This window comes from Falco peregrinus, chromosome 5 (assembly GCF_023634155.1).
Source record: "Falco peregrinus isolate bFalPer1 chromosome 5, bFalPer1.pri, whole genome shotgun sequence".
NCBI lineage: Eukaryota > Metazoa > Chordata > Aves > Falconiformes > Falconidae > Falco > Falco peregrinus.
In genome coordinates, this window is record NC_073725.1 from 44,925,518 (window position 1) to 44,938,040 (window position 12,523).

At 36.3% G+C, this 12,523-nt stretch overlaps 1 protein-coding gene across 9 annotated transcripts in view; it reads left to right on the forward strand.

Moving 5' to 3' along the window:
• Nucleotides 1-1,165: 1,165 nt before the first annotated feature.
• The window catches only part of ARMC3 (armadillo repeat containing 3), a 96,036-nt gene continuing 84,678 nt past the window's right edge, over nucleotides 1,166-12,523 (forward strand). For 6 of the 9 annotated variants that reach the window (XM_055805278.1, XM_055805274.1, XM_055805273.1 and 3 more), the window contains exon 1: nucleotides 1,166-1,345. The gene's annotated coding sequence lies outside the window, so the exon portion shown is untranslated. The remainder of the gene's footprint in view (nucleotides 1,346-12,523) is intronic. The other 3 variants (XM_055805279.1, XM_055805280.1, XM_027781778.2) reach the window with 2 other exon arrangements.

Here is a 12,523-nt window from a genome sequence, read left to right on the forward strand (position 1 = left end):
AGTGCCAGCAACATTTACATTGCACATATTGTTTTGACAAGTAAATTCAGGTAGAATTCCCCCATTTTTTGTTTGTAGTAAAAAAAAAGGTCAAATAATATGAGCCATGCTTTATTTTAAACTTAGTGACACAACATAGGTATGTGATTTATAATAGCTTATAATTGGTTATAAGTGATTCTACATAGGTTTTAACAACTTTTCTTATCAGTTTCCTTTTTTTTTTTCCCCAAAATGATGAAGAATCCAGTTGGTATTTATTTAGCCTGAGAGCAAAATCCAGCAGGGTGGATGTACAGTTGTCATAACACAGAGGAAGGCAGGGTGTAGAATTATCCATGTGAAATACTATCGGCAAAAAGGAATGCCTTTTCTCAACCTAGCTAGTTCCTTTTCTCATATAAAAAGGCATAGTTCTTTTAAAATCAAAGAAGTTACAATGATTAATACCAGGAGAACATCTTGTCTGTGATTAAAATAGGCTTGGTGATTAAGTCATTAGTGAGGGGGAAAAGGACTGAAATCACAGGTGAACAGCTGATACATGCCCAAAGCTGTCTCTACAGTATATGGTTTTACATGTGAAAGGTGGGTAGGATTAGAGTGGCAGAAAATGGAAGGAAAAGAAGACATACCACAAACCACAGCTAATCTGGCCCTCAAATTTCTGAAGCTGTCACTGTTTCTACAATTGCAGATGAAATTGCAGCCACATTTCCTCTGCAAGTCAGGCAGAAAGGACAGCTGAGAAGCTTGCAGACTGCAGAGTAAGAGCAGCGCTGCGAGAGTTTTCATATTTATATAAACGGCAGCTCTTTGATGTTAGGTACTGCACAGTCCTGCAGAAATTAAGGCACCATTCCCATCCTATGCTGAAGAACGCAATGAGGAAGCCAAGAGGCTTTGTTTTGCTCAAAAGCAAAGATAAATAAAGACTGTGTACAAATGAAATACTCATATGTTCCACTTTGTTTTTCAATTCCTTGAGCAACTATATTTTGGTTTGAGCTCAAGCTCAAAGAAACATCTTTGCAGCAGGTGCACACATCCTAGCAAAGATCGAACCCTCCAACCGTTGCTGACCACAGATGCATCCTGTGCAGGCGCACTTTTGTCACATCAAATGGTGACTGTTGTCATGCGGAAGATAAGACCCTCTGCCAATGAGAAGGAACGTGACAGTCTTTGACCACAAATCAGATCTGACTAGAGTGTAAATGGAGCCCTGGAAAGCCAGCTGAGTTGGTCCTCCTCAGAGCAGCAGGTCTGCAGTCAGGGACTCTCCGCTTGGGTCAGGATATCACCCAAGGTAACTCCTGAAGGTTGAGAGCCCTTGCCTTAACAGGTGAGTGACTGCGCGTTCTGGGTTACCCTTCTAAAGCTTAGGAACTTCTGAGTCGACTGTGCAGTAGCAATTCCGTTTGACATCCCAAATCTGTAATCAACCAATGTTGATGGAGCTTTAACTGGTTTATAAAATAAATCTTGTTTGAGTATATTATTTGTCTCAATTTCTAAGTCTCTACAACAGTCTTAAACCCCTAGCCCATAGTAAGGAAGGACTCCCAAGGCCTAAAGACTGTGCTGATTACTAAGTTATAGTATTGGTGACACAGGACCAACACTACACTTACTGTTGCAGACCCTACTTTCAGTTTAGAACCAATATCTACTCACATAAAACTGTCAAAACAAAAATAAAAATCAGACATGCTTAAATATTTGGGAAGGGGAAGGAAACTATTTCCATCCTGCTCACAGTTTGCAGACCACATACTTTCTGTTCAGATTCCTGCTGGGAAGGCTGGGGAGGGAAGAAAACCTGTGGCAGATTGTGGGGTATCTCTGTTCCCAAAGCAGAGGAAACTCCAGCAAATGTAACCGTGTAACCTCACATTTGCATGTCCTTTTCTCTATTATTTTGGCTGCTGAGTATTGCAAAGGAGAGGCTTTAGCCATTCTTATACATGGCAAACAGGTTAGCTCTTTTCACTAATTGGCAGGCAGAATCTATTTTTCAGGATCATTATCTGACTACCAAAGTATACTGTGAAGACAACATTGAAAAAAATTACGAGAAAATATTATTTCTTGTCATTTATTTCTTGCACAATTATGCAGACAAATACACCAGCCAAAAAGAAGGACTGTGCAGGAAAGAGCTGACAAAAAGGGAAATGAGGGAAACAAGTAAATAATATAATAGGGAGGGAGGAAGCAGTGGGTGTTTTCTTTCCTATTCTGCATGCTCTTTGTAACAAGAAAATTACTTTGGAGGTTTAGCATTAGATTAGATATTTAAAAAGGAATAGCAGAGAAAGCATGAATGAGACTGATCTTTTGAAACACACATTACCTTATAAATGAAATCGAATAGCTTCTGCTGGGACAGCAGGTCTCATGAAGTGTGCCATCAAAGTGACCTGCTCTGTCAGAGAGCAAGTCATGTTTCCCTTTTTGCTCAGAGCAAAGAAACAATTTGTATGACTTACCAAGTCAGTATTTTATTAATTTGCTTTCTCATCCATTACTGGGCTATTTTCTACCATTTAGCAGGTTCCTCTTGACTCTGTCCTTCGTCATTTTCACTGGCAGAAAGCAGTATTAGCTTGAAACACATCTCTCAAGGAGAAAGATGTGTTTCTCTAGGCATTTTAGTAAGTCTGAAGTATTGTTTGCTTCCATTAATCTCTAAGGAAAAGTAGGAAAAAAGCCAAGTCTAAGTATCTTTTACATGAGAAACTACAGAAAAATACATGTAATCTTTTGTATATTAATTTGGTTTCTATGAAGAAAATAGTATTTGCATGTCAGAGAACATAGAGTATGGTAAGGGAATGGTACATGCTGTGGTTAGCCCTAACAAGCTGGAGAGGGAAATGCAATCCCCTCTCTTCCACGTATGGAAAGCTACACTGCTCAGTTCTTCATTACATTTTACAAGTATCACAGACACTATCCCCAAAGCACCGTTTCCTGACAGGACCTTCTGTCTAGCTTTAGAGTATCTCAGCTGGTACACAAGGAAATAATACACTGAATTCTTAATGCTATTCCAACTACCACACCACTTGTTAGGTAATAATAGTAGTAATACTTAAATAGTAATTATCAATACAGTAATATTAAAAATTGAAAAAAGAAAAAAATAATTACAAAAGCAGTTAGCAATTTATAGGAGAAAATAAGTAGCCTTTCTGTACTGCAGCTCTGAGATTATTCCCACGTTTAACTGTTTTAAGAACTATGCTTTCTTTAACAATTTTACGCAACAGTCTAACAAAGTGATCCATTAAATATAAGGTGAATATATGATATAGATGAAAATTTACTGCCATGTAAACAACATGAACATAAGGGGTTAAGGCTGATGGCTGAATCAGTTAAAATCTTCAGTTTCTAAAAGCTCCAGCACTGTCCTGGAGAGTTTCATAACTGATTTCCACAGGAGTGGAAAATTTCAGTTTTTAAAGTCTCATCCTGAAAATTGTTCATAAACATGCAAACATATTTTCCATAATTTCCAGGTGAAATATCTCAGGTTTAAAAGTAATGATCAACCTCAGAACTCAACCTCCAATTTGAGGATTTTTTTTTCTTTTTTTCCCCCACATACCTCTGGTACTAAAAGTTCAGCAGCATAAATGAAACCCTCATTGAGTTCACCTGGCAAACTGACTGGGTTGGACCTCAATAAAGAGTTATGGTCACATACCAAGTCCTTTCAGAAAGATTAGATCTGCAATGCAGGTGGTAGTGAAGCGCTGTAACAATATTTTAACCACTTCACTAAGAGTCATTGCACCAAATGTACACAAAGGAAGGAATTGAGGAATAGGAAAGTGTCATTGATTATGTATTTATCACGCGAGCAGAAGTGCACTAGAAAAATATTCAGATAAAAAGAACTACCTGAAAAATAGCTATCCTATGCTAAAACTACTTCAAGCTGATACTTAGAAGAAAATTTGAATAATGACATCTGAAAACTGGTTCTTTTGATTTTCACTCAGAAGAACAATTCTAACTGAGGAGAATTTTGCCCAAAGAAGCACGAGAGCGTTTGGGAGACTTGGGATCTACTTACACTGGCCTTGGCAAAAACATTTTTGTCTTGGAAATTAAAATGAACAGTTTAAAGGAAAGGCCATAGCCCAAAAGGAAGGGAGCACTGGGACCGCTATGGAGTCAGGTACAGCAAGACCTCAGCACACAGCAGGTGACCACACCATGGGAAACTGCTGCAATGGGAAGAGGGAACAAAGGGAGCAAGCTGCAGGCAGCCTTTATGTCTGAAATAAAACAAAACCATGCATCTCACACCTGTAAGGCTAGAAATGACTGGTTTGGGCATTCTTAGTTTCCTGATAAGGGAGAAATTTCCAATGTTTTCGCCCTTTCCAAAATGGACATTTTGCCTTCTGGGCCTTGTTCTGCTGAGAGAAACTGGAATTTTTAGCTGACACGACACATTTGTCCTTTGCTAGGCAGAACCTGTTGTTCTTTTAGGAAAAGGTTTAGAAAGTATCCCAAAGGAAGTTGCTAGTATTATTTGACACATATATTATATTAGCTTTTTAAAGCACAGAACAAATTATAGTTCACTTGTTAATTAACTGATTTTCAGCAGATGGGGAAAACAGACATTGAGAGGTTAGAATAAATTGGCCATATAAGCTAATGGCAGTCAAGAACATGAATCAGTATCTTCTGGCAAACAGGGAACAAGTCTTTGCCAATTGTGCCACTGTGACAATATGGACTTATCTGGTATCATGTGCTCGCTCTCTCTGTGTTTGCCTCCTGCCAAGAGGCACTACCATTATGCCTGCCAGGAGGGCCCTCATCCTGGCTTGTTGTTGACTTGGTCCGGCCATAGTCACTGCTTTGTCCCAGCCCTCTTTACACAATGAGTGACTCTATTTGTCATGTACAAAAAAGCCTCAACTGTTGACTTATCAAGCCTTAAATTCAAGCTTCTTTCTTCACATCATTGTCAGAAGCCTTGCAGACCTGATCCACAGCAATTAGGTTTACTAATGCATTTTAATCCTCAAGTCTTTAGTCACTTTCTAAAATGTCATCTAGTTTATGAGATTATTTATGTGATTCAGATTATTAATTTTTCAAAATCTCTGAATTTCAGCTAAAGCTTTTCTGATATGATGGATGACTGTTCAATACAACCATCTTAAACAGTTTATAATCTTTGACTTGGTCTGCCATCACTTTGTTAAAAAGTGTCAAGTCTTCCCCTTTCAGGCTGGAATCAGACAATCCATTTTGCATGACTCTTTGAATGACACACAACCTTTAAAGACAGTTTAAAAAAAACCCTTTCTGATGCATCCCCTTCTCTGTAGAGGAGGCTTGCTTCATCAACATCTGTGGATGCCAACACTGATACTTAACCCTGCTAACTAGGAGAGATGTCATTTTTGCAGACCCCCTTGGGCTCTGTTTCTACTCAACCAACAGCAGGGCTGATCGTACCTACAGGGACAAGTGCTGGTGGTAAAGAAGGACCTAATTTAGGGTTCCTGAGCATTGATGTCTGAGTTAAAATCTACATCCTTCCTTGGAAACAGTTTTCCTGAACTGAAATAGGAGTATTCAGTTGTCAGCATTTTTCCATGTGAGGGGAAACCCAACTTCTGCGAGTCCCCTCAATCTGCACTGGTTTTGCAGGCACTCAAAGCATTTCTCTTAAGACCACTTGGCCATACTCACTTCTTTCAGGGAAGCAACATACCATCTGTCAGCTTCACATGAGTTCACTTTAACCCCTAAAAAGTTTAATATGAAAATAACAATTTTATTCTTGACATAACTACAGAAGAAAAGCATCCTTAGAAATACTCAGAAGCTTTCTGGACATGTTCCTAGGCAACTGGCTCTGGATGGCCCTGCTTGAGCAGACGGGTTGGACCAGATGACCTCCAGAGGTCCCTTCCAACCTCAACCATTCTGTGCTTCTGTAATTGCAAGTATAAAATATGTCAGTACCAATCTTTTCTCTTAACTTACGCTGCAGTTTCATCACAATTTAGCAACTCTTTACTCTTCTCCTCCTACCTGCCTGTTCCCCTTTCCCTCCCTTGTGCTACCACTGGTGTGTGTCCCAATCCCGCTCAAGAAAGCGTTTTGTCTGCTTGTTTAAGTTCATGAACACTGTGGATCAGATAAGCACCACCACTAGCATAAGACAGAGAAGAGAATGCAGGCAGGGTTAGTTTATCTGGGAATCCCAGCCTTAGGCATGCCCTGTGGTGTCTTTTGGCCACAGCAGCCAGAAGCCAGCTCACCAGGACTATGCATCTAAAATTCCATCTTTAGAAGTGGGCTCCATTTCAGTAAACCTATATTCAACTTGGAGGTTTTCTGGTTGCCTCTGGATACACAGAGAGCATCAATGACTGTTTTAAGAACCCTTTGCTTTGCTAGGAATGCTGTATTTCTCTATGTCCTGATTTCCCTCATTATACTATGATTAAAGGTATTGATAATTGCTCAGCATCTGTGAGAATAAAATTAAATAACCTTAAATTTGCTTGAGACTGTTCTTCCTTTGAAGTGCGGAGTTCTGTTTCTTCCCCTCTTTTGTCTTAGGAATTGAAATTTAGACATATTTTACTGTAATTTCACTGATTTTGAGAATCACATATCATAAAAATGTTCTTACTGTGTGTAAATTTCAGTTGCCTTTTGGGATTACTGGCATCTTACATATCTCACGCATGCCATGATAATATCACAGTTTTACTTTCAGAGGCCGGTGCGTCATGCTGCCTCCATGTGCCACTTGTCTGAAACATTGCTGCTTTTTTGCACTTCCAGAGGCTTGAATGCATCCCTCCCTTGCAAAGGCCAGACTGGGTGTCATGGTTTAACCCCAGCTGGCAACTAAGTACCACATGGCCACTTGCTCAGTCCCCTCCCTACCAATGTGATGGGGAGGAGAATCAGGAAAAAGGTAAAAGTTGTGGGTTGAGGTAAGAACAATTTAATAACTGAAATAAAATAATATATAAAATAATAATAACAACAAGAATTGTAATGATAAGGAGAGAGAAAAAGAGAGGAATAAAACCCAAAGGTAAAAAACCCCAAGTGATGCACAATACAAGTGATACTCACCACCCACTGACCAATGCCCAGCCAGTCCCTGAGCATAACATTCTATGGTATGGAACATCCCTTTGGCTAGTTCAGGGCAGCTGTCCTGGCTCTGCTCCCTCCCAGCTTGCTGTGCACCTCACTGGCAGAGCATGGGAAACTTGAAATCTCCTTGATTCAGAGTAAGTGCTACTTAGCAACAACTAGAATATCAGTGTGTTATCAACATCATTCTCAAACTAAATCCAAAACACAGCACTGAACCTGCTACTAAGAAGAAAATTAACTCTATCCCAGCTGAAACCAGGGCACTGGGACACCTCATTCTCCAAATATTGCTATTAAATTTAAAAAGTGCTAGTGGCTAGATAAGGTACAACTCAGTATTACCAGATGAATGAGAATATATCCTCCACTTATTGCACTATAGGAATCTGCTACAGTGCTGGCTAGAAATGTCAAAATAGAAGATAGTCAAAAAGCTGGAGAACCATACTGGTACATAGCTAATCAGAACCCCCCTTAGCCACAACAAAACAAAGCAGCTTTTTCATGCCTTATTTTAAAGAAATGGTGAAGAGAACCACAAAGACCTCCTCTCCCATCACCCACTCAATACTATTATGCTTTACCCTTTGTGAAGGATTTGCAGAAAAACAGGGAATGATTCAGTATTACCTGCCATACCTACAACGTATATATTGCTATTGAAAACGCAGCTTACAGGGCAGATATTTAGACACGCAATGGCACCAAGGAGCTAGTCATATGCTACCCGTGTTTTTCACTTCATATTATCCTGTACACTAGTCTCCAGCACTTAAATCGTACTTCATCCTTTTGCTCTGTTCAAGCCTGACCTCAGTTTTTTAATGGAAAAATATATTAAATGAGTCATAATCATAGTGCTCCCTCTGGTTCCATTAGCTTTGGAAGAACTGCATTTCATACATTATATGTGACCATATTAAAAGGCCCAAGTTTTTTGTGTGTGATTCCTGGCTTACAGAGGCTGGATATTATTATTTCTTCTGGGGTATTACATTATACTGTAATTTGCACAATAGTCCAAAATCCTTCCAGTGTGCCAGCAAAATCAAAGACTTCACCACTTTACAGTCAAGTGTGGTGCTGCTGCTCTGCTTGTTTCAGCATGGGTAGACAATTAGGTAATTAGGGTAGAATTAACCCCCTCATCCCCAGATTAGGGGTTGTACTAATATATAAAAGGAAACACTAATATATATATATATATAAAACCCCAACATATTGATCTCATTTCATCAAAAGCCACAAACATAATATTAAGTTACAAATGAAGTAATTATTTTTAAGTGTGCAACTTGAAATGTTGAAGAGGTTCTACATAAGATCTTCATACTGAGATTCATAAAACTGTTCTCTCCACAGCCTTTGAAAGCAGAAGCCATCCTTCCTGTTATTTGGTACATGTTAAATCAGGTACCATGGAGTCACAGCTGTCTTGGTGGAGAGGAAACAATTTTATTGTGACAAAAAGTACCCTCAAATGAAGCATCTTACTAATGTCACTATTTCAGCTGTCAGCTGACATTCAGCGTGACATTTATAAGGTGATCAGTGACATTTTTGTAATTTGACTAACTAATGAACCTGAATAATCAACTGTTGATAGCTGAGATCAAGCCCAAACATCTGAAGCACATCTTCAACTTATATTCATGTCAGAAATCACTATGGAAGTTTGATAAATCTAAATAGTTCTGTGGTCTGTTTAAATCTTGGCTAGATAATGGATATCCCAAAAGCAAAAATTATAAAGGAAAATTCATATAAAATCATTACAGAATTTGTACACCTAGAGTCACCATTCGCTTCTTACAGAATGGGGGTATCTCATTCTTCACACCATGGGCATTTTTTAATAGCTTATAATAAAGCTTAACAGGTTTTCTACTCCCATATTAAACTGCTTTCTTGAGACTGGATGAATTCAGGCAATTGCCATTTTCAAAAGATTGGTTGAAATGGAAAAGGTAACTATTATGAAATAGTACCAAAGAAAAATACCAAAAAAGAAAGTCTAACTTTTTTCTTTGACTTGTGAAACCAATTACTTAGCTCTCATTTCAAGAATGTTTGATGCAATTTCAGAGTTTTCCATTATATTCAGAAAATTATGCCAATTGTTCTACCTCTTTTTGTATATAGAAAATAAATGCTCAGGGAAGTATAACATACTTCATATTTCATATGCTGAAATATATAATTTCATTGATATTATCTGTTAATATTCTGAGTTCATATAGTACCTACTCCACAAGTATCATTTTAAGGATGTCCTGATCTGCAAAATTAAAACATGTCACTACAATGAGTTGCTGTCACTCATTCTTTCTCTTGTTATAGCATGGCTAACGTTGACATTACAAGACATTACATCTATGCTCTTGAATATGTTCATTCAGATATACCTATTTTCTTTTTTCCTTTGGAAGTCTTGGAAGCTACATATATCACTATTATATTCTAAAGAAATGCATGCTTTCAATAACTCAAAGAAACTTGGTATCTCTTCAGCAGTTCCCTCAAGCTCGCTCTTTCCTTCCTTCCTCCTTTCTCTCTTTCTCTTTCTTTCTCATTCTTTCTTTCTTTCTCGTTCTTTTTCTTTCTTTTTCTCTTTCTTTCTTTCCTTCTTTCTCTTTATTTTTTTCTTTCTTTTTTTCTTTTTCTTTCTCTTTCTATATCTTTCTTTTATTCTTTCTATCTCTTTATCTTTCTTCCATTCATTCTTAATTTCTTTATCTTTCTTTTTCTTTCTTTCTTATTTTTCTTTCATTCTTTTTGTCTTTCTCTCTCCCTTTCTTTCATTCTTCCTTTCTTTCCCTTTCTTTTTCTTTCTTTCTTTCTTAATTTCTTTCTATCCCTTTCTTTTTCTTTCCTTCTTTCTTTTTCTTTCTTTCTGTCTTTTTTCTTTTTTCTCTGTTTCTTTTTTCTTTCTCTTTCTTTATTTCTCTTTCTTTTCTTTTTCATTCTTTCTTCCTTCCTTTCTTTTCATTCTTTCTTTCTTTTTTGTCTCTTTCTTTTGTTCCTTCTTTATTTCTTATCTTTCTTTATTTCTTGTTCTTTTTCTTTCTTTCATTCCTTCCTTTTAATTCTTTCTTTCTTTCTTTCTTCCTTCCTTTTTCTTTCTTAATTTCTTTCTGTCTCTTTTGTTCTCTATTATTCTTTCTTTTTCTTTCTTTCCTTCTTTCTTTTTTCTTTCTTTCTTTTTCTTTCTTTTCTTTCTTTCTTTCTTTTTCTTTCTTTCCTTTTTACTTTATCTTCTTTCTTTCTTTCCTTCTTTGTTTCTCTTTCTTTCTCTATATTCTTTCTTTCTTTCTTTTTTCTTTTTCTTTCTTTCTTTTTTCTTTTTCTTTCCTTGTCTTTCTTTCTCTTTTCTTTCTCTTTTTTCTTTCTTTCTTTCTTTTTTCTTTTTTCTGTCTTCCTTTCTTTTTTCTTTCTCTCTCTTTCTTTCTCTTTCTCTTTTTTCTTTTTCTTTGTTTCATTTTCTTTATCTTTCTTTCTCTTTCTTACTTTCTATCTCTTTCTTATTTTTTCTTTCTATTTATTTTTTCTTTCTTTTTCTTTCTTTCTTTCTTTCTTTTCTTTCATTCTTTCTTTCTTTCTATTTTATGTCTTTTGTTCTTTTTCCTTCATTCTCTTTTTCTTTCTTTTTTCTTTTTCTTTCTTTCTTTTTTATTCTTTCTTTCTTTTTTATTCTTTCTTTTTCTTTCATTCTCTTTCTGTCTTTTCCTTTCTTTCTTTCTCTTTATTTATGTCTTTCTTTTTATTTCTTTCTTTTTCTTTATTTCTTTTTTTTCCTTTCTTTTTCTTTCTATCTCTTTCTTTCCTTTTTTCTTTTTCTTTCTTTCTTTTACTTTCATTCTTTCTTCATCTTTCTTTCTCTATATTTTTCTTCCACTTTCTTTCATTCTTCCTTTCTTTATTACTTTCATTCTTTTTTCTTTCTTTCCTTCTTTCTTTTTCTTTCTTTCTTTCTTTCTTTCCTTCTTTTTTCTCTTTCTTCCTCTCTCTTTCTTCCTTTCATTCTTTCTCTCTTTCCATCTTTTATTCTCTTTCTTCATTTCTTTTTCTTTCTTTCTTTCTTTCTTCCCTTCTTTCCTTCTTTTTTCTTTCTTTATCTTTCTTTGGGTTTTCTTTCTTTCTTTCCTTCTTTCTTTCTTTTCTTCCTTCTTTTTTTCTCTTTCTTTTTTCTGTCTTTTCTTTCTTTCTTTTTCTTTCTGTCTTTGGTTTTCTTTCCTTTTTCTTTTTTAATTTCTTTCTCATTCTATTGTTTTCTTTCATTTTCTTTCTTTCTCTTTTCTTTCTTTCTTTCTTTCTTCCTTTTTTCCTGTCTTTCTCTCTTTCTGTATTTATTTGTTTGTTTGTTTGTTTTCTGTCTTTCTTTCCCTTTCTATTACTTCCTTTCTTTCTCTTTCTTTCTCTTTCTTTTTCTTCATTTCTTTTTTCTTTCTTTCTATCTTTCTTTTTCCTTCTTTCTTTCTTTCTTTCTTTTTCTTTTCTTCTTTGTCTTTTTTCTTTCTTTCTTTCTCTTCCTCCCTTTCTTTCATTTTTTTCTCTTTATTTATTTCATTTTCTTTCTTTCTTTCTCTGTCTTTCTTATTCCTTCTTTCTCTTCTTTTTTTCTTTTCTCTCTTTTCTTTCTTTCTTTCATTTTCTTCTTTTTCTCTTTCATTCTCCTTCTTTCTCTTTCATTCTTTCTGTCTTTTTCTTTCTTTCTTTCTTTCTTTCTCTCCTTCCTTCTTTCCTTCTTTTTTTGCTTCTTTCCTTCCTTCTTTCTTTCTTTTCAATTTGGTTGTAATAGTCTAAAAGCTTCTTGTTTTTTTCTTAGAGCCCATTGAATCTATAATCTCTATAATAGCAAAGAACAGAGAGATTTTAATCTCAGAAGAGGGTTTTCTTCAACTCAGAAGAGTTGTCTTTATCTGAACTAGTCATCTGGACTCTTTTCTAAGCACTGAACATCTAGTCATCACATTCTAGAGCTGGACAGGTGGACCATGCCCTGAAAGTGTCTGCTTACTCTCAGCTGAATATAAAAGAAAGTTAGGATGACTTGGTCTGACAGAGCTCTCTTGCTGTTGCCATTCAAAATTAGGGGAGATGAAGCTCTCCCACAGCTCCTATCTGTATATGAGCTATAGCAGAGCCACTGGAAACTGTCAGCTCTGACTATGGAGAAAGATCAGCCTGCTAAAAAAAACCACACACATGGGGAAAGATTTGTTTCTGATGAGGCAACCTAGAAACAGTAACGCTATCAGGCATGTGGCATTTGGTTCCTATTACAGAGAACAGTAAGGCCCGGTCAATGTTACAACCAAGAGAAATTAATTTCCTTACAGGAAGTGTACTGGCTATCTTT